The sequence below is a fragment of the Microcaecilia unicolor genome, chromosome 2 (genome assembly GCF_901765095.1).
Source record: "Microcaecilia unicolor chromosome 2, aMicUni1.1, whole genome shotgun sequence".
NCBI lineage: Eukaryota > Metazoa > Chordata > Amphibia > Gymnophiona > Siphonopidae > Microcaecilia > Microcaecilia unicolor.
The window spans coordinates 174,427,107-174,451,657 of NC_044032.1; the positions used below are offsets into that span (position 1 = coordinate 174,427,107).

At 41.2% G+C, this 24,551-nt stretch overlaps 1 protein-coding gene across 1 annotated transcript in view; it reads left to right on the forward strand.

Moving 5' to 3' along the window:
• The window catches only part of COMMD10 (COMM domain containing 10), a 340,599-nt gene that overhangs the window by 148,978 nt on the left and 167,070 nt on the right, over window positions 1-24,551 (forward strand). The window lies entirely within an intron of this gene.

Below are 24,551 nucleotides of genomic sequence, written 5' to 3' on the forward strand. Positions count from 1 at the left end.
TCTGTTGTTGTCCTAACTATTTTTCATATGATGGCAAACTCTGAATATCTTCAAGAACTGATGCAAGAATGACATTTGTATGGAAACTCTTCAGTCTTAAGGCAAGACGAGCAGACTATCAGTCCAGTGGACTGTCACGCCAATCTAAAATTTTCCATGGGATGCCCAGCAGTCTGTTGTGATAGAGATATATGTCTGTTCACCAAGAACTGCAACCAGCTTCAGCTTTATCAAAGCTTCAAAGTGACTGAATTCATCACTGTTCTTTTTGGCTGGAGGACTAGTAACCAGTTCAACAAGAACAGGTAACTCTACTGTTCTCATAGGCTGTATTCCTTGAACACCAAAATTTAACATGAGATGATCTACTGTTCGTGTGACGAGGTTTGCAGTTACAAAATCCTGTTCCAGGTTTTGCTGTTTCATTTGGTTTACTGAGGAATCATCATTTAGGTCTCTTTGCCACTTTTGCTTTTTACTTTAAACATCAAGTATCAGAAGTAACGAGGTAAAAGTAGTAGAAATTGGTAAAAATTATTACTTTGGTAAAAGTAACTAAATTTTCTTTACAAGTAAAAGTGACAAACTTTTACGTAAGTACAGTAGCTAGTTACACTTACTTAGTTACTATACAACACTGAATACCTCACATAGTTAATTGTGTTTTCTCTTCTCCTTTCTTTTTTATCCCAGCTGAAAATGTCTGTATATGTTAATATGCTGTCTCTGCATCTTTTTTTAGCTTGGATCTCCAAAGGAACACCTCTTTTGTACAATACCCCATGCTAGAATTCCTGGTCTCCGTATCTCAAAAAAGATATAGTAGAATTGGAAAAGGTACAGCGAAGGGCGACGAAAATGATAGTGGGGATGGGACGACTTTCCTATGAAGAGAGGCTGAGAAGGCTAGGGCTTTTCAGCTTGGAGAAGAGACGGCTGAGGGGAGATATGATAGAAGTGTATAAAATAATGAGTGGAATGGATCGGGTGGATGTGAAGCGACTGTTCACGCTATCCAAAAATACTAGGACTAGAGGGCATGAGTTGAAGCTACAGTGTGGTAAATTTAAAACGAATCGGAGAAAATTTTTCTTCACCCAACGTGTAATTAGACTCTGGAATTCGTTGCCGGAGAACGTGGTACGGGCGGTTAGCTTGACGGAGTTTAAAAAGGGGTTAGATAGATTCCTAAAGGACAAGTCCATAGACCGCTATTAAATGGACTTGGAAAAATTCCGCATTTTTAGGTATAACTTGTCTGGAATGTTTTTACGTTTGGAGAGCGTGCCAGGTGCCCTTGACCTGGATTGGCCACTGTCGGTGACAGGATGCTGGGCTAGATGGACCTTTGGTCTTTCCCAGTATGGCACTACTTATGTACTTATGTACTTATGTACTGTGTAGAAAATTAATATTGTGGATGCTTTAAGATTGAGTGTGCCGCAACATTTAATTTTAGCCTGGAATAAAGTTTGCTGATGCACACTCCTGGTGAAGTGGAAAGCAAGAAATGCTGCATGGTGCTGCTTAAACTCTAATTCCTAATCCTAAGGTACAAACTGTACATTTAGGTACCACATTTCAGAACTGTAGAAAAGCATTTTCTATTGGACATATTAATAGATTGAGAGATTGATTTGAAATTGCATGTTGGCCAAGATTGAAGACAAGAAAAGTTCTATTGAACAGTCTTATATAGTGCTGGCTGCTGTTAGCTCTTGGGAGACCTTGAGTGAAATTCCAGTTCAGCGAGGAAAAAAGAATGATTTTGACAAGGACATATTCCTTAATATTTTTTACCTTGTTCAGTTTGAAGCATTTGAGAAAGTAAATAAAATGTGGTAGTAATTTCATGTTGCCATAGATTGAACAAGAACCAATAAAATCAGGTTCCTTTGATATAGAGTTGTGAGTTACAGGCCCATTCTCGTGCACATTTTAATTTAATTTGCACACTCATGGGTCCTCTTACAAAGGCGTGGTAACAATAAGAACGTGCTAAACGTTAGTCACCCATATATATCTATGGGCGTCTCTAGCGTTTAGCACGGGCTAATGATTAGCATGCCCTAAAAACCACTAGCACGCATTTTTAAAAGGCCCCCTCAACTCCTTGCTGCTGTGTATTGTTTTGTGTGTGTGAGTGTGTTTTCTTTGTGTTGAAGAAATCTGTTTTATTGTGATAGATCAAATGGAATAGGAAACATTGAGGTCACTCTGGTGATTTACCTAGTAAATGAACAGCTACTAGTACGGTTGCAATATCTCCTCCAGTAAATCTATTAAAGAAAAATTGATATGATACTGTCTGACACATTTTAAGCACCTGTAAAGACTTCAGAACATCCCATTAATTTGTCAAAATCTTTGACTAGTTCAATACTGTTTTATTATTTTGTTTCCAGCTGTGTTTGCAAACCATGTCATGCAGAGTTGAATCTCCCCACTAAATGAAGCGCATTGACTTTCCCACACGCCTCACTAGGAAATGTCAGCTTTGTTGGATACATTAAATATTTCAGTAGGAATGCAAACCTCCAAAATTATAAGGTCATCTTAATTGTATTTTTTAGTGAGAATTTCGACTTGTTCATATTGCTTTTTTTCTTCCCTCTATAAAAGTTTAGAAAGTAAATTTAGTTATAGTAATGATGTGTTCTTTTGATTTTCCTACAGCTCCCCTCCCCAGGATGCATAACAGAAATATGATAAATGTAATCAGAATACAAATTATACCATAATAGGCTGCATGTAAGAACATTCATATAACACAGATATGATACTCACAATATCACCACAATACAGATGAAACACCTTATTAGGTACGAATTAGAACATTCAAATAAAATAGATATGATGTTAATACTGTTTGTACAATAGACAAAAGGGCAAGTGCAGTTGCGATACATAAACAGGACAAACTGGAGGCAAAATATATTGGCAGTCGAATAAGATGAGGAACTAGTCTAAGTTACAGGGAGTGCAGTAAGCTTAGACCATGGACAGAGCGAGTGGATAGTCAGTTGTCACGTGTATTAAAAGCTTGGGAGAAGAGCTACCTGCTTCCTGAAGGAGATAGTTTTGAGTTTGATGGAGCCCCTGAGAGTGAGTTCCAGAGTGTGGGAGCTATTCCTGAGAAGAACATAAGAGTAGTCATACTGGGTGAGACCAATGGTCCATCTAGCCCAGTGTCCTGTTTTCCAAACAGTGGCCAGGCCAGGTCACAAGTACCTGGCAGAAACCCCAAACTGTGGCTTGTTGGCTATTGTCACATTATGCAATTTCTTTTGATGAGGATACAAATAGCAATACTCATTGAGAGGACCTTAGAGGCCTCAAAGGTAAGTAGAGGGCTAACTTATTCTTTAGCTAATCTGGCCCATTTTGTCTGAGGACCTTGACAATCAAAGATAGAGCTTTAAATTTGCCCCTGTAAGGTACAGGCAGGAAGGGTAATGGTCATGCTGCTTCAGCCTTCTGTCGGTTGTGCTGTAGTAATCTGCATTAGCTGGAGCTGGTGCAAACTCTGTGCAGACATACAGGGCATTACAGTACTCCAATTGTGACATTACTGATGGACAACTGTGGTCAGAATTGTCAATATATGGAGAGAGATTTTGTATTTGCCACAGGCAAGAGAGAGTTTTTAAAGTCATGTATATTCTTTGCACACAACAGGAAGTGTAGTCTTTCTAGAACACCTAAAAAGAGCCAATATAGCACATATCATAATATTAGAAAACCTAAACTCATGAATTTAGGTTTACCAGCAATGACTGGACCTTTTCAAGGATACCATGGCTATAACTTATCTTATTGAAATATACGTACAGGAGGATATATTGAGACAGCTTCAAACTGGCAGCCAAACTAGTTTTGTCTACAGAGGACACCTGAATTTCAAAGGACAATTGATAGTATATTACACCTAAGTGTTTGTATGAGTAAACCAATGTTGTAGGATTACCAAAGAACGAGGTAGCGAATGTGAGGAGTAGCAGACATCTGTAATCCAAGAAGTAATTGATTTTTTTTTTTTTTTTTTTGTGGGGGAGGGGTGCGAACTAGCTGAGAAACAGCAACAAAACAATACAGGAAGGCAGTCAGATCAGGATTACAGAGATCATGAAAGGTCACTAATAAGGGAGATGGGACTTGATATACCGCCTTTCTGAGGTTTTTGCAACTACATTCAAAGCGGTTTACATATATTCAGGTACTTATTTTGTACCAGGGGCAATGGAAGGTTAAGTGACTTGCCCAGAGTAAGCTGAATAAGCTGAAACAGGTTCTGAATAAGGATAGCAAGGGGTCTGAGGAAGATGTTAAAAAAATGGGGCTAAAACAGAAATTTGGGGGACACCACAGGGTAAAGGATAAGGGGTAGAGGTTGTGGTGGCAAGTTTAAACAGAAAAAGTTCTGTTTGTGAGATAGGATGAAAACCTGCATAGGACTGTCCCAGTGACACCGATGATGGAAAGTCTGGAGAGAAGCAGATCATGATTGACTAAGTCAAAGACTATGCTTAGGTCAAAGGAAACTGACAGAACCACTTTGCTGGCATCAGAGGTGATGTGAAGGTTGTTTGAGATCTGTTAGCAAGGTTTTCATACTATAGCCTGGTGTAAGGCCTGATTATGTAGGACAGTAATAAATTCAGGGCAGGATTTGGTAAATGGTGCTCAAAATTTAGTGCTGAACGGCGTTCTATAATGGGCATTCCGGGATAGGCGCCACTCACCCCTCCCATAGCCGTTCCCCCTTTTGAGTTGCACATTATTAAGATTTGTGTACAGATCTTTATAGAGTAGCGCTTAGCCAAATCCAAATTGTTGCCGGTGAACACCAATAATTGATTGTTAGAGCCCAATTATTGGCACTAATTGGCTCATTTGCCAATTTAGTTGTGCGTGCATCTCAGAATAGTGCACCATGTCTAGAATTTCTCTGTGAATGTGCTGGAGCACTTTTTTACATGCATTTTCATGGAATGTGCGCAAAATGCAAAACATAACATAAGCGTTGCCATACTGGGACAGATCGAAGGTCCATCAAACCCAGTATCCTGTTTCCCAACAGTGGCCAATCCAGGCTTATCTTAGCCACTTTCTTTGTACATTAAAACTCAAAATTTAAATGTGGGTGTAAAATTAGTGCTTTAAAATGCATGTTAAAACTTGAATGCAAAAGAGTGCTAAAGAGGCCATCCATCCCTGTAGGAGGCTCACGGTATGGTTGTACCTTCTAGTTACTGAAGCAGAGCTGTGTGGTAGCCGTGCTAGTCCACACTTAAAGGTTATCAATAGAAATCAAACAAAATAAAACATGGAAAAGAAAATAAGATGATACCTTTTTTATTGGACATAACTTAATACATTTCTTGATTAGCTTTCGAAGGTTGCCCTTCTTCGTCAGATCGGAAATAAACAAATGTGGTAGCAGATAGTATATATAAGAGAAACATCAAAGCATTACTTTGACAGTCTGACAGAGTGGGAGGGTGGGGGTATGCATGGGGACACCAAAGCATTTCATTGATATTCTAACAGGATGGTGTGGGAAGGTGAGAGGAGGGTGATAAACAGAGAAATAAACAGAGAAATACAACTTTATGGTTTATAATGGGCTAGAAAACCCAGATCCTTAAAACTCTAGCTCCTGGTTTTGACCACTTCCAGAAAAGGAGAATCTATTAAACCTACTGTTAAGTTTGTCCAAATGAAGCACTTGGCTGATCAAACTAGACCAGATTATGCAATGTATCATTTCTTGGAGAGTATCTGAATCCACTCCTAGCCAGAGTAATTTAGTGACGCTAGCACAATTTAAATGCAGCAAACCATAAAGCTTTTGTTGTGTGCGCTAATCACAGTTTTACACTCAGAGGTAATGTTAGCTTGCAATAGCTGCATTGCTTCTATCAACAGTCTTCCCTTTAGAGAATGTAATCTCTTATATGAGATGAACCAAAGATATGACTGAAATTTTACTCCTAAATAAAGTATAGCAGCAGATGGTTATACAGAAATTTACATGAATAATCTACATATATAGATAGTTCAAAAGCAGGTATATGAAGATAGTTGTTGACATGTTTCAGAAAACTCATCAAAAATAGTATTTTTCCTTTAGAAGTGCAAAATTCATGTATATCAAATCCATCACCTAAGGGAAAATTCAGTTTTTTTAATGTAATAATGTCATACTAGGCAATAAATCTCTGGATCTCGTTTGATTATCACAGATAGGGACTGCAGCCCCCCACTAACCCCTTCCTCCTGCAATACTGCTAATGTAGCATTCTTGGAAATGCAAATACACATGCAAATACACCTCTGATAACTAGCTATGAATCAGAGGCAACTGCAGGGGTCAGAGCCCCCTCCCATTTTAGCTCCTGTTAATGTCAAAGATTTTTCATACTGAGCCCAGAAACAAGGGACACCGTAGTTTTATGGAAATAATTTTCTGTTCAGAGTCCTACCCAGAATTCAATTTCTGAAATCTTCACAGTTTTCTAAAATGGCCCCCGCCCCCTTCTGTTGATGATAGGACCCTTTTAAGTAAGGCCTTCCTGTGAGAAAACTCCCAAGTGCATATGATTTGTGACTTCATTTACAGTAGCAATTAATTTTGGCTTCCAGTGGTCTTGCAGTGCAACTCTTTTCCTTACTGTGATTGTTAGCAACCATTCTGACTTTCTGTGCCTGGTTTCCATTGTTTTTATTCAGTAACTTATCCTATACCACTGAAATATAAGGGGACAAGAATTCCATTTGGTAGCTGGTGCTCAGTTTCAGTTCATAGGATCCTGTAAATACTGAAGAAATTACTCTTGCTCATTCCTCAAAGTTAACATCAAGGTTAAAGCATTTCTTCTTATTTGCACTGGTCTTTCTGAGACTTCTCACATCTTACTTAGATTGCCTCCTTGGCTCCTGTCTTCTTTGATCTTTGACCCATCACTCTGTAGGATTCTTTGTAGCTTGTTGGATTATGACAGATCCAGTCTTTTATTGTACATTTTAAAAGCTATAAGACTTGCATTAACCACTTACTGCCTATCTGATTACCTTGTCCAGGGTCATATATCTGGTCAGCATGATATAAAAATAAAGCCGTAATAAATGGGGCTTATGTTTTTCAAGGATTATCCTTTGGTACTGATCAGAGCCTGACTGGATGTGTGTAATGTGGGAGCAGCACCAGTGCCACGGAAGCTGAGTTCACTGTGCTGCTGCAGATCTTGACAACAAAAGGAAGCAGGTACACTCAGCAGCTTGGTGCCCCAGTTGGGCTGTGAATCTTGCCAAATTTAAATCCAAATAAAGAGGAATAATAATTTAAATATTTAGATTTGATTAGCACCTCTTCCTTCCCTATGGGTTCTACTTTACCGCCTCCCTGTCTCCATCCCTCTCCCTTCATTATTCCCCTTTCCTGTTATAATAAATAGCACTCCTTTCTTAATTCTTTGGGTAACGTGTAAACCACTCTGCTCCCTCTGAAATGGCTGCGCAGTAAGTGGTTCCCTTACAGCATGGCCATTTCTTTATTTTATAAAAAGAGACATCCTTTTACCTGCTGCAGTAAAAGGGGGCCTCAGCGCATGTTTTTGACATGTGCTGACTCTAGTGCAGGCTCCCTTTTACCGCAGCTTAGTAAAAGGACTCAGTTTCTTTGTATTACTTTTGCTAACCTAATGAAAGTTTTGAGAACGGATCTATTCAAGCAACCCTGCCCTTCCAGATCAGATACATACACAGAGGCAACACACCCACTCACTCACTCATGAAGCAGTCAAGCTGTTAATGCTAGCAGCTGGGATATAGCCTGAATTGGGGGGGGGGGGGGATGTGGAGGAGAAATTGTTCCCATTCAAAAACAAGTAAGAGGCCAGTCCAAAGCCCTTCACTCGCAGTAGGAACAGCAGTAGCTCCAGGTAAACTGTGTCAATGTAAAAGTGGCACCAGCTGGGCAGGAGCAAGTGGGGAATTGCTTTTTCTCTGAGGGTCTCTTTTGATTGCAGATGTACTGGCTTTGAAGGTCTTTAAAAAAATCCTAGTGGGATGGAGAAAAGGGCAGGAGGATGGCTTTGTTTAAAAGTTACAGTGAGCACTATAAAATGTTAAAATAAAGTGCACTAAAACAATAAATAAAACTGAACTAAATAAACTCCTTCCATCAAGGATATCGTATTAATATGTAACTAATATCCCCCTTCATACTCCAACTCCATGTATAACCAACCTTTCTATTCCTTCTATTCATTACCCGAAACCCCCTACTTCCAACTCCTCTACACTGATTCAGAATTGGTGGTAGATTTCTTGCAGAGGTTTGAGGCTTCTCTGCATTGCTGTGGATTTGCTAATAGCCTCTTTAACATGTATTTTAATATGCTGTGCACTGATGTCTACTGAGTGAGTTAATCTGAGCGCTGAGCCCCTTCCTGCTTTGTGCAGCCCATAATGAGTGTACAGATTGCTCGTTAATCCTGCGCTGCAGCGCGTGGTAACTTTCTGCATCGGCCCCTCTATCAGAAAAAAAGAATTGCTGCCTGTTAGTGGGCTATTTCCTGTCACACAGACCCATGTCTAAAGCTAACAGAAACCTTTTTGCACCCAGCACAACTTTCCAGTCAAAACCCAGCAAAATTATGCTGGTTCATTTAAATTTCTCTCAACTGATTAATCAAAATAATTTAAATCTACTGGGTTATATTAAGTACCCCCGGCCCACTAAGCTGCTTAGGGAGATAAATTCATTCCAGCTTTACCCTAAGGGGCCCAAGCTTCCATGTATAAGAAGATTTTTCACTGAAGCTTTATCAGAGTGGCTTTAGGGATTGTAATTGGCAGGGTTGCAAATAGATGTTGGTACTGTCATCATCTTTACTGCATGCATTCTTCCCATCCAAGACACCCTGAGGCCTTCCGACTGATCTAGTTCTTCAAATGCTGATTTAACCAATTTGGGGTAGTTTATGGCAAACAGCTTTTCTAGATTCACTCTTATATTAACTCCCAAATAACAAATGTGTTTTTGCCAATTTGAATGTATGATCATTCTGTATCTTGCTTATCTGCCCTTGTGTTAAATTCAAATTTAACATTTCAGATTCAGTAGCATTTATTTTGAAGCCTGATTCTTGCCCATATTCTTCCAATTGAATAACTATTTTCTTCAGTAATTTCTTTGGCTCTGTAACCATAAATAGCACATCATCTGCACAATGCAGCATTTTGTGCTGCTCCCCCACCCCCAACTTTTGCACCTTCCCCGGCTACATTTATGGTGCGTTAGTGTGCCGGTGTAAGTCTTCCCTCTGCCTCTCTCCCTCCCCAAAAAACAGCAATGTCATTGTCATCTCAAATACAAGTGATCCCCCCCCGCCCGGTTGAATCTCTAACATATACCTGGAGATCAAATTCTTAAACCAAAAATCCGTGATGAAATGTGGAGAGTTTCGAAATATTTTTACAAGTATGTATGCATTTTGTGCGCTGAGGAACATGTGCTTAAGGCTCACAGTAATTATCTGTATAATCGATGTGGATAAGAAGGTAGTGCCTGAAAGAGCTGGGCTGGGTGTGAATTTCTGGGGCTTCTCCGCCCCCCCCCCCCCCCCATCCTATTTCTCATCCTGATTTCTATCTTGCTTATATAGCTTGTTTTATGTAGGGAAGAGATGAATGTTGCAGCTTTACCCAATTAGATAAAATGGTCCCTCTCTTCAGTTAAACTGCACGTATTATCTCACCTTGTGACTTTAAATCTTTTAGTAATTCTCCTGAAATGCTTATTTAGTCTTGTCTTGACTAGATTGTAAGCTTCACAGAGCAGAAACTCTCCCGTATGTGTGTGTGTGTGTCTGTACTACACTGTTTATACCTTGTAGTTCTGTATAATACTGTATCATCGGACTATGGAATTTTAATATTTTGTTCCAGTGAATTTATTTTATCCTTTATAATAAGTTATCTGTTTATGTCACACTGTAAACATGAGTATTGTTGGGCAATCAAAATTCTCCATTATCAAACTATTAATGAGGAGATGATGGCAGTGTTTGTTTTATTCATTCTTGCAGAAATCTCTGTAATGTCTTTATAACTATGGCTGAGGTGTTCTGAACTACAAAACCTGAGTCCTAAACACTACTATGGAGAAATGCCGTGAACAGCCATCTCAGATAGTTAACATCTGTCTGGCTTAAGGTACTGGCTGCCTGTGCTGTTAAAGTCTTATCAGACTTCTGTGTGGATCTGACACCAAGTAGATGCTTTGACAATGCTGTCATCTTTTGTCAAGGCTTCCTGGGAAAACTGGAGGAACAGGCCACCACCTCAATCAGTGGCAAGGGCAACAGCTGTCACTGAGGTCTGTGCTTTTGTTTGTTGCTATGATTGGTAGCAAACAAAAGATTTAACAGCTGTTGTAACAGTTAATTGCACCACTGTGAAAAGTGACTCAGCTAAGATGACCATCTCTTAGGGGCCCTTTTACAAAGTGGCGGTAAGCCCATCGCGGGCTTACCACTTGTTAAAAAGGAAGTGCCGCGGGGCTACCGCAGCAGCCTGGAGATAGTTCCCACCCCCAGTGCACTGTCATATCCAGTGCTACAAAAATATTTTTATTCTTGTAGCACCGGTGTGTACCCGGTTGTAATCATGCAGTGCTGTGCGCTGCCCGGTTACCGCTGGGTTAACGTGGGAGCCCTTACTGCCACCTCAATGGGTGGCGGTAAGGTCTCCCCCTAAAATGGCTGTACGGCAAGTGCTTCATTTGCCGCACAGCCATTTCGTGAAGAAAAGAAAGACCTACCTTTTACCTGCTGCGGTAAAAGGGGGCCTCGGTGTGTGTCAAAAACACGTGCCGACACCAGTGCAGGCCCCCTTTTTGCCGCAGCTTGGTAAAAGGGGCCCTTAGTGGGAGCATGTAACACTGAAATTGACCTGGGAGAAATCCAACAACACATATGAAGTCATACATACAGTCTCCATGTGCACCTGGAAGAGCAAAAAAAAAAGCGATCCTTCCAAAGGGCGATGCTCAAAACCTTTAAAGGCAATTAGTGCCAGAATAGCACACCTGTTAATGTTCGCAGAATGTTCAGAGGTTTCTAGTGTAGGTATGAGTGTGCATGCCAAAGATGGCCGTGAGTTGTATTTAAATGTTTTGAAATGGATGTTAGAGGTTACTTGGTGTTCCCTGCCAACGCTCAGACATCAGCATGGAACAAAATGCTGACCTTAATGCTGAAAACTTACTGTCAGCTTGGGGATGGCTCTGAAGGTTTTGAGGAGAGGATTTCTTCTGAATTTCTGACATTAAACTGCTAGTTTTGTGTTGTTTTGGAGGAGGAAAGGAAGCTCGTGCGGCCTCTAAGCGCTGATAGAAACAAATATGTGCAAGTTCAAACGAAAGTGAAAGCATACATTGGCACCTGTCTTTCTGCTCTTAAATATGAGCCTTTCAAAAATGTAAGTGCAAGCAATTTTTGAAAAAATTATATTTAAAGGTGCAGAAGAATGGCTCCGAAGTATGCTTGCCCTTCAGGTTTTGCCTAGGTACGTGCACAGGAGCTGCACTTACCGCAAAACATTTGTGTACATGCATACGCACGTTCCTCTCTCTTGCTTTCGGTTTAATAGCGGGCATAAAAGTTGAGTACGGTTTGCTTTGGACATTGGTTAGCTTGGTTTCTGTGCTGTTGTCGTGCTATGAGGTTTGCGCTGTTGGCTTTAGCACCAGAGCTTTGAACATCAGCCCCCAAGAGAGGAAAACTGTTGTTTTCTTATTATTTTCTGAGACATCTTCTATTACAGTTAAGGACCTTATAAATGTTCATTTCTTCATGGGTGGGAAAACAGCACAAGCAAGTGAAAAAGTAATAAAAGCACAAGATTATGTTGCTATTTCTAAGTATAAAATAGAGGTGGTAATTTCATCTTTCTGACCTCAAAGGAAGCATGACAGAAAAACTTGACACTTTCACACCCTTTTAGAGTCATCATCTAGGTAAATTATCTGTGACAAAAATAAGACACTGAATGGAACAAGAAACATAAAGCAAGAACCAATTTTTCTTTCTTAACATTGCACTGTTTTTATTTATTATATCATTAATTCCATGAACACATTTGGAAGATATTCATTTCACAAAAAGATCCAAAAAACTCAGGACCACCTCCTCCCACCACCACCACCACTAGATTGTTATTATTTATAACCTTATTTAAAATTTGATTTAGCTGAATTGAATGTCTCCCAAATGTATTTGTATGAACGGGATGGGGATGGGACTTGATATATACTGCCTTTCTGTGTTTACAGTCAAAGCGGTTTACATATTATATACAGGTACTTCTTTTAGCATATTAATCATGTCTACGTGTTCACTATAATATTAATAATTATAATAAACTACTTGGTTATCTTAGACTTTGTACTGTTGTTGCTCAGTTTAAGAAAAATCTGAAACTTTTTAGTCATATTTCAGGTATGGTGTAATTATTTTCTATGATTGTTTGTCATGATGATTATTGTTTTGTTATTCTGATTTTATGTATGCACTTTGGAATTAAAGCGGAATATAAGTATATAAAATAAATAAATATACATAAATGTCAAAGGAGTGTCCTGATTGGCTGGAAAGAGTTAATAGAGAGTAAAAAGAATACTATTGCAAATAACTTCATTTACTGTATTTGTGTTTTGTTTATCCACATAGGATTCCTTTTTGGTTCTGATGCAATCTCTCATACTCATCCCATACCATTAGGTGAAACATGCATATAGAGACTCGTAAGGCTGGGCTATAGGAAAATATCAGCCTAAGGGTTCTTTTTCATACATAGGGGATCAAATGACACAATACCCCACAAACCCCCTGTCTACATTGGTATATATTTGCATTTCTTGTGGTTAGAGGAGACATGCTAATGTCAGCAGGCCTGAAAAGGAATGTAGGTGCCTGTACAATACTAGAATAATAACGAAAATACACACTTATAAGTTAGGCATTCATGCTAGCCGTAGGGCAGGTGTAGCTGTGTTTGTCGAGGTGCCAGAGATGTGTGCATAACACAGTGTTTTATGAGTTTCACTCAAAAGTGTGAGTCATGCCATTGCTTTGCCCAGTCTCTGCTTATGTGTACAGTTCGCACACCTGTAAAATATGTGCTATGTAAGATGTGCATTTATTTACAGAATAGTAGTTAGGCAAAACTTTGCTAGTTCATTACATCAGGACTTTTCTCTTTATGAATGTAATGTTTTGCAACGATACGTGACATCTAGGTTACTAAATAGCAAGTGCCTGTGCACGGTACATTCTCGTGTTGCCAACCCTTCAGAGTGGAACAAGTTGCCCTTAGCATTGAAATCACAGGAAATGTTGCATCATTTAAATCGATGCTAAAATATTCATCTTCTAAACCAAGCGTTTGACCTGCCGTAATCTGCCTTACCTCACTGATTCTGCCCCCTTGCTGTATCATGTTTGTTAGTTGTTGATTGTATTTTAATTGTGTATGTAGTAAATTTAAAATGAATCGGAGAAACATTTCTTCACTCAATGTGTAATTAAACTCTGGAATTCGTTGCCAGAGAATGTGGTAAAGGCAGTTAGCTTAGCGGGGATTTAAAAAGGCTTGGACGGCTTCCTAAAGGAAAAGTCCATAGACCATTATTAAAATGGACTTGGGGGAAATCCACTGCTGATTTCTGGGATAAGCAGCATAAAATGTTTTGTACTTTTTTGGGATCTTGCCAGGTATTTGTGACCTGGATTGGCCACTGTTGAAAAGAGGATGCTGGGCTTGATGGACCTTTGGTCTGTCCTAGTATGGCATGTGCTTATGTTGTTGTGTTACCGGCCTTGGATGAAGGCGGGCTATAAATAATAAAACCATAAACATTATGCTAATGAATTACACACGTAGTTGGTGCATAACTGTTAAAAAGGTTAATAAATAAATAAACTAGTATATGTGTAGCAAAGCTTCCCTACCAAACTTGTGACTAATACCAAAACTCAAACAGCAACAACCCTCTAACCCTACATATGAAAAGACAGTGCTGCAAATAATGCACCAAGCCCTAGGACACCAGAAAAACAGAACAAACTGTGCCACAGTTCTCTACACAGAAACTGCACACAAGTAGAACCCCTCAACCAAGTCACACAGGCCCCCATCCAGAAAGGGATTACACATTTGAAATACACAGAGAAAAAAGTGGATATACACAAACAGGAATGGATTTTCTCCTGCACTGTCAAAAGAGATTCACATTTTATTTTATTAAACATTGTGAATATATTCCAAACACCAAAATGAAAATAACAACATTTCTACTTTTTTCATCTGGATATTGTTTTCCTAAACACTTTGACCCTGTTTTCTGGGTTTTTTTTTCCTTTGTTGGTCTTTTTAAACTCCTTTTCCAGGTATACTGTTCTTTTTCCATTTTTTTCTCTTTTTTTTCTTCCCCTACATCTGACCTGGATGATTCAGTTTTTGTCTAATTTTGCTCCATTTCTCTCTCATACTCTACCTGACTATCTACTCTTAGCCCTCTTCATCCCCACAGGCATAGTTTTCAATGCAGGCTACTGTTCAGAAGTATTATTTTAGCACAGGCCCCATTTTATGAAATGAAACCCAGTTACTAATAACTGGGGTTAACAGTAAAATAACACATCTTAAAGGTTGCCCATGTTGATAATTTTCCCCTAATTTTCTCTCCAGGTGTCCCCTTTCACTATCTCTTTCCTTTCCAGCTCTCCTTCACCATCTTTGATTTTTTGCCTCAAATAATCCATCCTACCTTTTCATACCTTACCCTCATTTTTCTTTCCCACCTCTTAAACTCTTTCTTTACTTCTCATTTTTCTATACCATCTTTCTTGAAGGCTACAAGGCAGTTCACAACAATTAAAACACAAAAATCCAAAAATATAAATAATTACAGTATAATATTTCACAGTATCCTATATAATAAAAAGCACCTCCAATGTTCTGAAGCTGACTCCGTGGCACTGTGGCAATGTAGGGTTCGTGTCTGTAACTCAGCGTTTCATTGGCTCTCACTGTCCCGCAACATCACAAGAACGAGGAACCAATCAACGGTCTGTAAAAAAACGCCCAACCCGCCTGCCCGGTCCGTCATTGCCACCCAGTGATTCTCCTCTCTCCCCTGCCCCCCCCCCCCAGGCACCCACCAAGTCTCCGTCGCTCCTTTGAAATCCCTGCCCGTCTATAGCCTTCCCTTCCAGTTCGTTCCCTCCTGCCCTTGCAGAAAGAGGAAATGATATCAGAAGGCGGGACTCAGAGGGAATGAACTCGAAGGGAAGGCTACAGACAGGCAGGGCTTTCAAAGGAGCGACGGAGACTTGGTGGGTGCCTGGCAGGGGAGAGAGGAGAATCGCTGGGTGTCTACAGGGGGGGACAGAGGAGAATCGCTGGGTGCCTGGACGGGGGGCAGGGGAGAGAGGAGAATTGCTGGGTGGCTGGAGGGGGGGACAGAGGAGAATCGCTGGGTGCCTGGACGGGGGGCAGGGGAGAGAGGAGAATTGCTGGGTGGCTGGAGGGGGGCAGGGGAGAGAGGAGAATCGCTGGGTGGCTGGAGAGGGGGGCAGGGGAGAGAGGAGAATCGCTGGGTGGCTGGAGAGGGGGGGCAGGGGAGAGAAGAGAATTGCTGGGTGGCTGGAGGGGGGCAGGGGAGAGAGGAGAATCGCTGGGTGGCTGGAGAGGGGGGGGCAGGGGAGAGAGGAGAATCGCTGGGTGCCTGGAGGGGGAGCAGGGGAGAAAGAAAAATTGCTGAGGGGGTGGCAGGGGACAGAGGAGAATCGCTGGGTGCCTGAAGGGGGAGCAGGGGAGAAAAGAAAAATTGCTGAGTGGCTGGAGGAGGTGGCAGGGGACAGAGGAGAATCGCTGGGTGCCTGAAGGGGGAGCAGGGGAGAAAAGAAGAATCGCTGAGTGGCTGGAGGGGGGCAGGGGACAGAGGAGACAGTCTCATTCTCTGTCACACACACTCGCACATTCACTCTCTCACTCTCACACACAGTCACTGCCAAACACTCTCTGTCAAACATACACACTCCGAGGAAAACCTTGCTAGCGCCCGTTTCATTTCTGTAAGAAACAGGCCTTTTTTTTTTTTTTTTTACTAGTTATGCAATAATGCTGAACAAAATATCAAATAACAGAATAAGGATTTCCCAAACATTTAAAATTATTGTAGTTTATATGAAAAAAAACAAGCTTACTTATTCTTATCCCAAGCAGCAACTGATTCCAGAAACTGGGGCCTTATATATAGGCAAAGACTTTATTCCTAATTGAATGAAGCAGGATCTCTATAAGGATTTCCAGTGATGCTTGATGAGCAAAGCATGGAATTTGGATTTAGAGGTAAGTTTGAATTCAAGAGAATAAATACAGCTGTGCTTTCCTCTGCAACAATTTATAAGTCATAAAAAACTTTGAAATCAATTCGCTGATAAATGAGCAACCAGTGTAGTACCTCCAGTACTAATTAAACATGATAATGGATCTTGATATTAGACACAAGGTGAGCCATTGCATGCTGTATTAGTTGCAGTCATTTGAAAATGTAGCTTTGGTAGCCCAATAAAAAGAGAGGCAAATGACATCTAGTGCCTGTATAGTACAATTAAAAAAAATCACTTCCATTCAGATAAGGTTGCAGATATCTAAGGTTCTGTAAATGGAAAAAGCAAGACAGAAAACTGAACTTGTAAATGCTTCCTGATTAGGAAAGAATCTAAAACATTACATAGAAACATGACAGCAGATAAAGGCCATGTGACCCATCCAGTCTGCCCATCCTCTGTAACCCCTAATTCTTCCTGTTCCTAAGCGATCCCATGCTTATCCCATGCCTTTTTAAATTCTGGAACAGTCCTCAACTCCACCACCTCCACCGGGAGGCCATTCCACGCCTCCACCACCCTTTCTGTGAATAATACTTCCTTAGATTACTCCTAAGCCTATTCCCTCTAATCTTTGTCATATGACCCCTCATTCCAGAGCTCTCCTTCATTTGAAAAAGGCTGTCTTCCTGTACATAAATGCCCTTGGGATATTTAAACGTATCTATCATGTCTCCTCTCTCCCTCCTCTCTTCCAGCGTATACATGTTGAGGTCCATAAGCCTGTCCCTATAATTTTTGCATTCAAGACCGCTTACTAATTTTGTAGGCGCAGTCTCCAGAACTGCATGCAGTACTGCAAATGAGGCCTCACCAGAGACTTAGACAACAGCATTATCACCTCCTTTTTCCTACTGCTCATGCCTCTCTTTATGCACCCAAGCATCCTTCTGGCTTTGGCCTTTGTTTGAAAGCTTTAAGGTCGTCAGACACAATCACCCCTAAGTCCCGCTCTTCCTTCGCACACTGAAGCACTTCACCCCCTATACAGTACTGTTCCCTCGGATTTTTGCAACTCAAGTGCATGACCCTGCATTTTTTGGGATTAAACCTTAGTTGCCAAATATCGATCCATTCCTCTAGCTTTGCTAGGTCCTTCCTCATGTCATTCACACCCTCCAGGGTGTCCACCCTGTTGCAGAGTTTAGTATCATCCGCAAAGAGACAAACCTTACCAGACAGCCCTTCCGCAATATCGCTCACAAAGACGTTAAAAAGAGCCGGCCCCAGGACCGATCCCTGCGGTACTCCACTGACGACATCCTTTTCTTCAGAGCAAGCTCCATTTACCACCACTCTCTGTCTCCTACCATTCACCAGTTTTAATCAATTACTCTAGGTCCCACACTGAGGGCACTCAAATTTATTTATCAGTCGCCTGTGCGGAACCGTGTCAAAGGCTTTGCTGAAATCCAAGTGTACCACATCAAGTGCCCCTCCCACATCCAACTGTTTGGTCACCCAGTCGAAGAAGACAGTCAGATTTGTCTGACACGACCTGCCACTAGTGAAGCCATGCTGCCTCGGGTCCCGCATTCCATGTAGTTCAAGAAATGTCACAATCCTCTTCTTTAGAAGCGTTTCCATTAGCTTACTCACCACCGAGGTCAGACCGACAGGTCTGTAATTCCCTACCTCCTCCTTACTTCCACTCTTGTGGGATTCCTATCCCTTTAATCATTTTGGTCGCCCTTCTTTGCACCTTTTCTAATTCAGTCATGAGGCAACCAGAATTTATTTTCATGTATGGATTGTGTTACATTTTGTGAAATTGTTAAATGCTTTGAACACTCTGAAGAAAAGTGTTTCCTAAACAATTATGGTCCCCTTTTACAAAGTGGAGGTAAACCCAATGCGACCTTACCACTCGCTAAAAAGAAAGTACCGCTGGACTACCGCAGCAGCCTGGCGATACTTATCTGGCGCTACAAATTATATTTATTTTTGTAGCACTGCCCGCTTACCACTGGGTTAACGCTGGAGCCCTTACCGCCACCTCAGTGGATGGTGGAAAGGCTCCCCTCGAAATGGATGGGCGGCAAGTGCTTCACACAGCCATTTCTTAAAAAGAAAGACCTACCTTTTACCAGCTGCGGTAAACACACGGCGACGCCAGCGCAGGCCCCCTTTTGACACAGCTTGGTAAAAGGGGCCCCAAGTTGCTTTGTCCAACTGTGATGATAGTAGCCAAAGAAGAAGGACAGTATTGGGAACCATGTCAGGTGTTTAGTAACACTGTATAGGAGGCTGAATAGAACGGATAATAGTGTACCTTTTAGTTGAAATACTCTACCAACTGAGTAAAATCAGAAAACTGATTTTAGAAGTAGAGAAGAAGTATTGAAAAGACTAAAGGAAACAATACAATCTGTTCTTTTTACACTGCTTTTAGGGCTTCTTTTTCAAAGCCACGCTAGTGATTCCTGCACGACAAATGAGAGGAAGCCCATATGAATTGAATGGGCTTCTTCTCATTTACCGCACAGAAATTACTAGCGTGGCTTTGTAAAAGAGGTGCTTAGTTCTTTGTGATCTTTTTAGGGTTTTTTTAAATGACACTTTTGTTTTTGTACTTTGACTTTTTTTTTTTCTGTCAGCTGTAATCATGTAGTTTCTGGCATCTTTGAGTGCCTAGGATGATGATAAATTCATTGATCAGTTTATTGAGTATGACAGTAAGTGTGTATGTATAGTGCTTGGTTTTTCAAGGGCATTGTCCATGTTCTCTGCTGATGGAAATTCTTGTGATATATTAATCTATAATGTCTTCATTATGCCCTGTTATGATGAATTACTTTTCTTTTATGCAAAAGAGAATGGATGTTGCTTGTATCCCATCTGATCAAGATGATCATTTTAAAGGCAGTGTCCCAGTCTGGGTATGTGTAAAACTTAATCTAATGTTTTAATTAAAATAAGGAAAACATATCATATAAAGTTCAGCATAACTAGTCTTAAAATCGGTATAGAAAATTAATTTTTAAAATGTCGTATTCTGTACTTCCTTTTGTTTCATATTGATTCCAATCTTGGTTTTGTGGGGAGGAGGGAACTAATTTTGGACCACTGTTTTCTCCTGTTCCTTTGGCCTTCCAGCTTAGAATCAAGCTCTCCAGAGTTATAGCACCAGGGATTTTGATTTACAACTATGTGGGGTTTTCTCCCTTATTTTTATATCTAACATCCCAGTCTAATAGTGACAGATCTGTGGCATCTATCTTCCTCTGGCACATTCCTGATAAGGACCCCTAAGTAGGTCCATAGGGTGTTACTATTGAATGAGGGATGAGGCTCCTTTTCCTTCAGGGGCTGTGAATGCTGCATGAGCAGCATCTCTAGCTGGCTTGGGAATAAAACCTGTGGCCTTCTCATGACAATGCACAGCTGTATTACAAAGTTGGTGAAAAAGAAGTTGAAAGGACTGATGTACACAAAGGAGTACTGTAGGATGATTGGTATTTTGTCTTATTGTGGTGATGTGGGAGCGAGGAATAATTATGCTTTCACTCATTAGAAATTCCTTTCATAAATTTAGTCATCATGGGGGCTATTATACAAACGATTTGCATTCATAAAAAGAGAGGTTGCTGCTCAGAAATGGGTTGCTATAAAATTGACCATAATATATGTGGGTAAAAATATGCATGTAATGCCACTGTATGCATATTTTAACCGATAACAAGCAGGGTTTGCAATACATACATCTGGATTTTCAAATAAAAATCTGAAAACTTTCACAAATATTGTTTATACTAAATAGCTGGTGGAAGTGTTTGTATGTAATTTCAGGGGTTATGTTTTGAAGGGGAACGCGTGCATGCACTTTCCCAGTGCAAATTGATGTAATCTATGCACATATATATGCTGCACAAGTTAAGCAACCTGTTACAAAATTATCTTCGTTGTGGTTGAAGAATGTGTGTCGGGGTGTAGTTCTGCAAAAATAGTCAAGGCCACATTTTTTCAAAGTTTGTTTTTGCATTTTCAAGCCCGTCGCTGAATGTATGTTGCTCTTGCTTCACTGTAGTACAAGGCTTTGTGCTCGTTGGCCTTTTTAATTGAATTGAAAAGATTAGAAACTTGTTCATGGCCATCTTCCTTTTGCATGCTCATTTCTGCTTCCCTTGAAAAGCTCCTTTAGATTGCCCTCTTGTATCGTTGTCTGCTTTGTGTGGGCTACTAGCTTCCTATAATGATTCCAAGTTGCTTTTGCTTCTGCTTTTGCAGTGCCTCCAGCTTACTTTAACAGCTCCAGCCACTCTCCTCTGTTGTACCCAACTTGCCACCCCTGCAGATCAATTTCCTACCTTTCCAGTTCTGGAATATTTTTAAAGTTCATTTGTAACTTTTTAAATTGCTTGTTTTGTGATGTGTTAACGTAACATAAGCATCATACTGGGACAGACAGACACCATCAAACCTAAGGTCCTGTTTCTCCAACATAACATAGTAACATAGTAGATGACGGCAGATAAAGACCTGTACGGTCAGTGGCCATTCCAGGCCATAAGTACCTGGCAAGATCCCAAAGGTATAAAACAGATTTTATGCTGGTTAGCCCAGGAATAAGCAATGGATTTTTTTCAACTCCATCTTAATAACAGTTTATGGACTTTTCTTTTAAACTCTGCTAAGCTTACTACTTTTACTACATTCTCTGGCAGTGAATTACAGGGTTTAATCTGAGTGAAGAAATGTTTTCTCCAGTTTGTTTTAAATTACTGCTTTAGGGTTCTTTTCCTGCATTAGCATTTTTAGCTTGTGGTAGAAATCAGCTGGATATAAACGCCAAGACGCCCATAGAAATATACCCCTGGATTCTATATATCGCACCTAATTTTCTGTGCTGAAATCCAAGCATATTCTATAACAATGCACTTAACTTAATTGGTTTAACAAGCTAATCAGCATTGATAACAGCATTTAACAAGCAGTAATGAGCCCTAATTGGCAGTAATTATTCTGTAATGAACGCTTAAATTCTAATGCATGCAATTCAAAAGGGGCATGGCTATAGGCGGGAAAATGGGCGTTCCAAAATTTATGCATTTTGTTATAGAATATAGCCCAGTATGCGTAAATCTACATACAGGGATTTATGCCACATTTTCTTGGTGTAAATGGAGGTGTGTAGTTTTAGGTGCTGACATATCAACTACATGTATTCTATATACCACGCCTAAATCTAGGCGCTGCTTATAGAGTACACTAAGTTGGAAATGTTTACTGCATGGATTTTTTAGGCATCATATGTAGAATCTGGCCCATAATGGGCGTCTCGGCGTTTACTGCCAGCTGATTACTGCCATGAGTTAAAAACGCTAATGCGGCTTAGAAAAGACCCCTTTAGTGGTTCCCAAACCTGGTCATGGAGGCACCCCAGCCAATCAGGTTTTCCACTGCATGCAAATCTCTCATGAATATTCATGTGGATATCCTGAAAACCTGACTGGCTGGGGTGCATTCAGGACCAGGTTTGGGAACCACGGAGTTAGTAGCTTCCTTGCATACCATCTAGTCCTAGTATTTTTTGGAAACAAGTAAACAAGGGATTCACATCTTCTTGTTCCACACCACTTAGGCCAAGATGCACTAAAAAAATCTTTAAAGCCCTTCCCTTACCAATTCCCTTAGCGAATTGGTAAGGAACGAGCATGCATCAAAGGAATGCAAATGAGCTGCTCGTTGTAGCTCACTTACATTCTCTATTCCATCGGTAAACAGTCGGCCGGTCGAGCATGCGCAGAGCAGCCAAGAGTTATGCTGGCTGCTCTGCGCATGCCAAATACGCCTCTGTGATGCGGCTCAATCGTAGCAGGAGAGTGCAGTTGAGGACGTTCATCCAAAAAGACCTCCCTTTTGGACGTCCTCCACCCCAATAATAAAAACGTCCTTTTTGGACATGCTTCACTCAGCTAAGAGACCTTGACGTCTTTGAGCCACTCACAACACATTTAGCTGAGCTAAACGCGCTTTGATTGGCTCAGAGACTTCCAGGTTTCTCAGCTGAGTGAAGGACGTCCAAAAAGGACGTTTTTATTATTGCAGGGGGGGGGGGAGAGGACGTTCTTTATGGACGTCCCTGACGAGCACTTGGCTTTCTTTTTTTGCCCCTCCCCCCCCCCGCCCCTCCCCCCAGAGGTTGCCGCTCCCCCCTCCCCCTGCATTGAAATCACAGCTTCCCGCAGCCCCGCCATCCTCCGCGCCCCGGGGCCCTGTCCCCACCATGCCCCCCCTCCGTTTGCCACCGAGCCACACCCTCACAGCGCCTCTCACCTCCGTGTGAAGGCGCTGCAGCAGGCAACAGCAGATCACTACCCTTCAGGCTTCCCTCTGGGCTTCCCTCCTTCCCTCCCTGTGTCCCGCCCTTGCATAACTTACATCAGACGAGGGTAGGCCAGGGAAGGAAGGAGGGAGGCCTGAAGGGAAGCGATCTGCTGTTGCCTGCTGCAGCGCCTTCACAGGTGAGAGACACTGTGAGGGCCCAGCCCGGTGGCAGATGGAGGGGGGCAGGTGGAGGTGGGGAGCGGTGGCGACGATGACCTCGAAATCAGGGGGGGCGGAGGGGGCAGGGCCCTAGGGCGCGGAGGATGGCGGGGAGGCCAGGGCTGCGGGAAGCTGTGATTTCAAGGGAGGGGGAGCGGCGACGGCGATATCGGGGGGGGGGCGCGGAAGGGGAAAAAAAAAAGAAAGCCAAGTGCTCGTCAGGGACGTCCTTGAAGGACGTCCATGTTAGTAGAAGGACGTCCCTGACGAGCACTTGGCTTTTTTTTTCCCCTTCTCTCTTGCTCTTCTGAGCACTTGTTGGACGGGTTTTTTTTTCCGATTCCCTCACAGCAGCCCCAATGAGAGGTCATAGTCACATATCTCTAGATTTTGTATTGAGTTCCTGTTATTGTATACATAAATTTAGAACAGGTCGTATGGTATGAAAATTCATTAGCAGGTTTTGAGACTCTGATTTCTGTTATGTAGTGAGATGCTTTTCTCACATAAATGTTCCACCTGCAAATGAAGGGTAGAAATGGACTTGCTTCCAAGCAGCTCACTAAATTATTCAGATGTATCTAGTTAAGTGTTATTTAATGATCCCATGCTGTACTGTAAAATCAGTCACAGATTATAGTCTGTCACCACACTGGGTTAACAGTGATGTAATTTCATCTTTCTGCTATTGGAACAGTGCATACCATTAATTACATTAATTAGATAAACTGATTAGCGTCTATCAATGTATGTCTGTAAAATAGATTTCAGAATTGAGGTACACCTTTTAATTTTGGGTTTTTTTTCCACTTTTGTATTATTATTATAACAGAACTGGGCCTAGTAAAATATTTTTTAAAAATTGTGAACACGCTATGAATATTAAATCCATGTAAATTAGTTCTTATTTTTCCTATGATTAAGAGACCTTCGTTAATCAGAAGCAAATAATTCTAGCTGTTTTGGTTTCTCTAATATGGAATGCAAATGAATGAAAATACGAACAAATGACCCATTCAGTAGAGAGAGATACAGCTGCTTTAGGCCCACACAGCTGCTTTGGACCACTTTCCATCCACAGATGCCAAGGAAACTCTTGATTAAGAACTTTAAAAAAAAATATTATAATCCATCCCAGAATCTGTTCTTCTACCTTTAGCTTGAAGAACCTCCTTCTCCCTCCCTATGTACTGTGTTTTTACTGAAGCAATTACCAGTGCAACAAATAAGCAGATGTTTTCTTTGTGTGATGCTCTAATGCAGCATGAAGTGTACTCCCTGTATTTCTCAATATCCTCAACACATTCTTTTTCATTTTCTTGTTGGAAATCTTTGTGGAACAGATATTCAAAGGGAATTATATGTTTAGCAGCAACTGCTAAATCTGTTTAGTCCTTTGCACAGAGCTTAATTTATAGACTAAATGGAAGTGGAACCATGGAGCCAAGGAAGGGGATGGACAGACTCAGAGCTGGGGCATAGCTACCCTTGAGTGAGCCAGGGGCCACTTAATGGTTGGAGTCTCCTCCTCTGTCCAGACCGACAGTGAAAAGAAGCCCCCCCCCCCAACATGAGACCAGTGCAGCAGAAAGAACATGACAG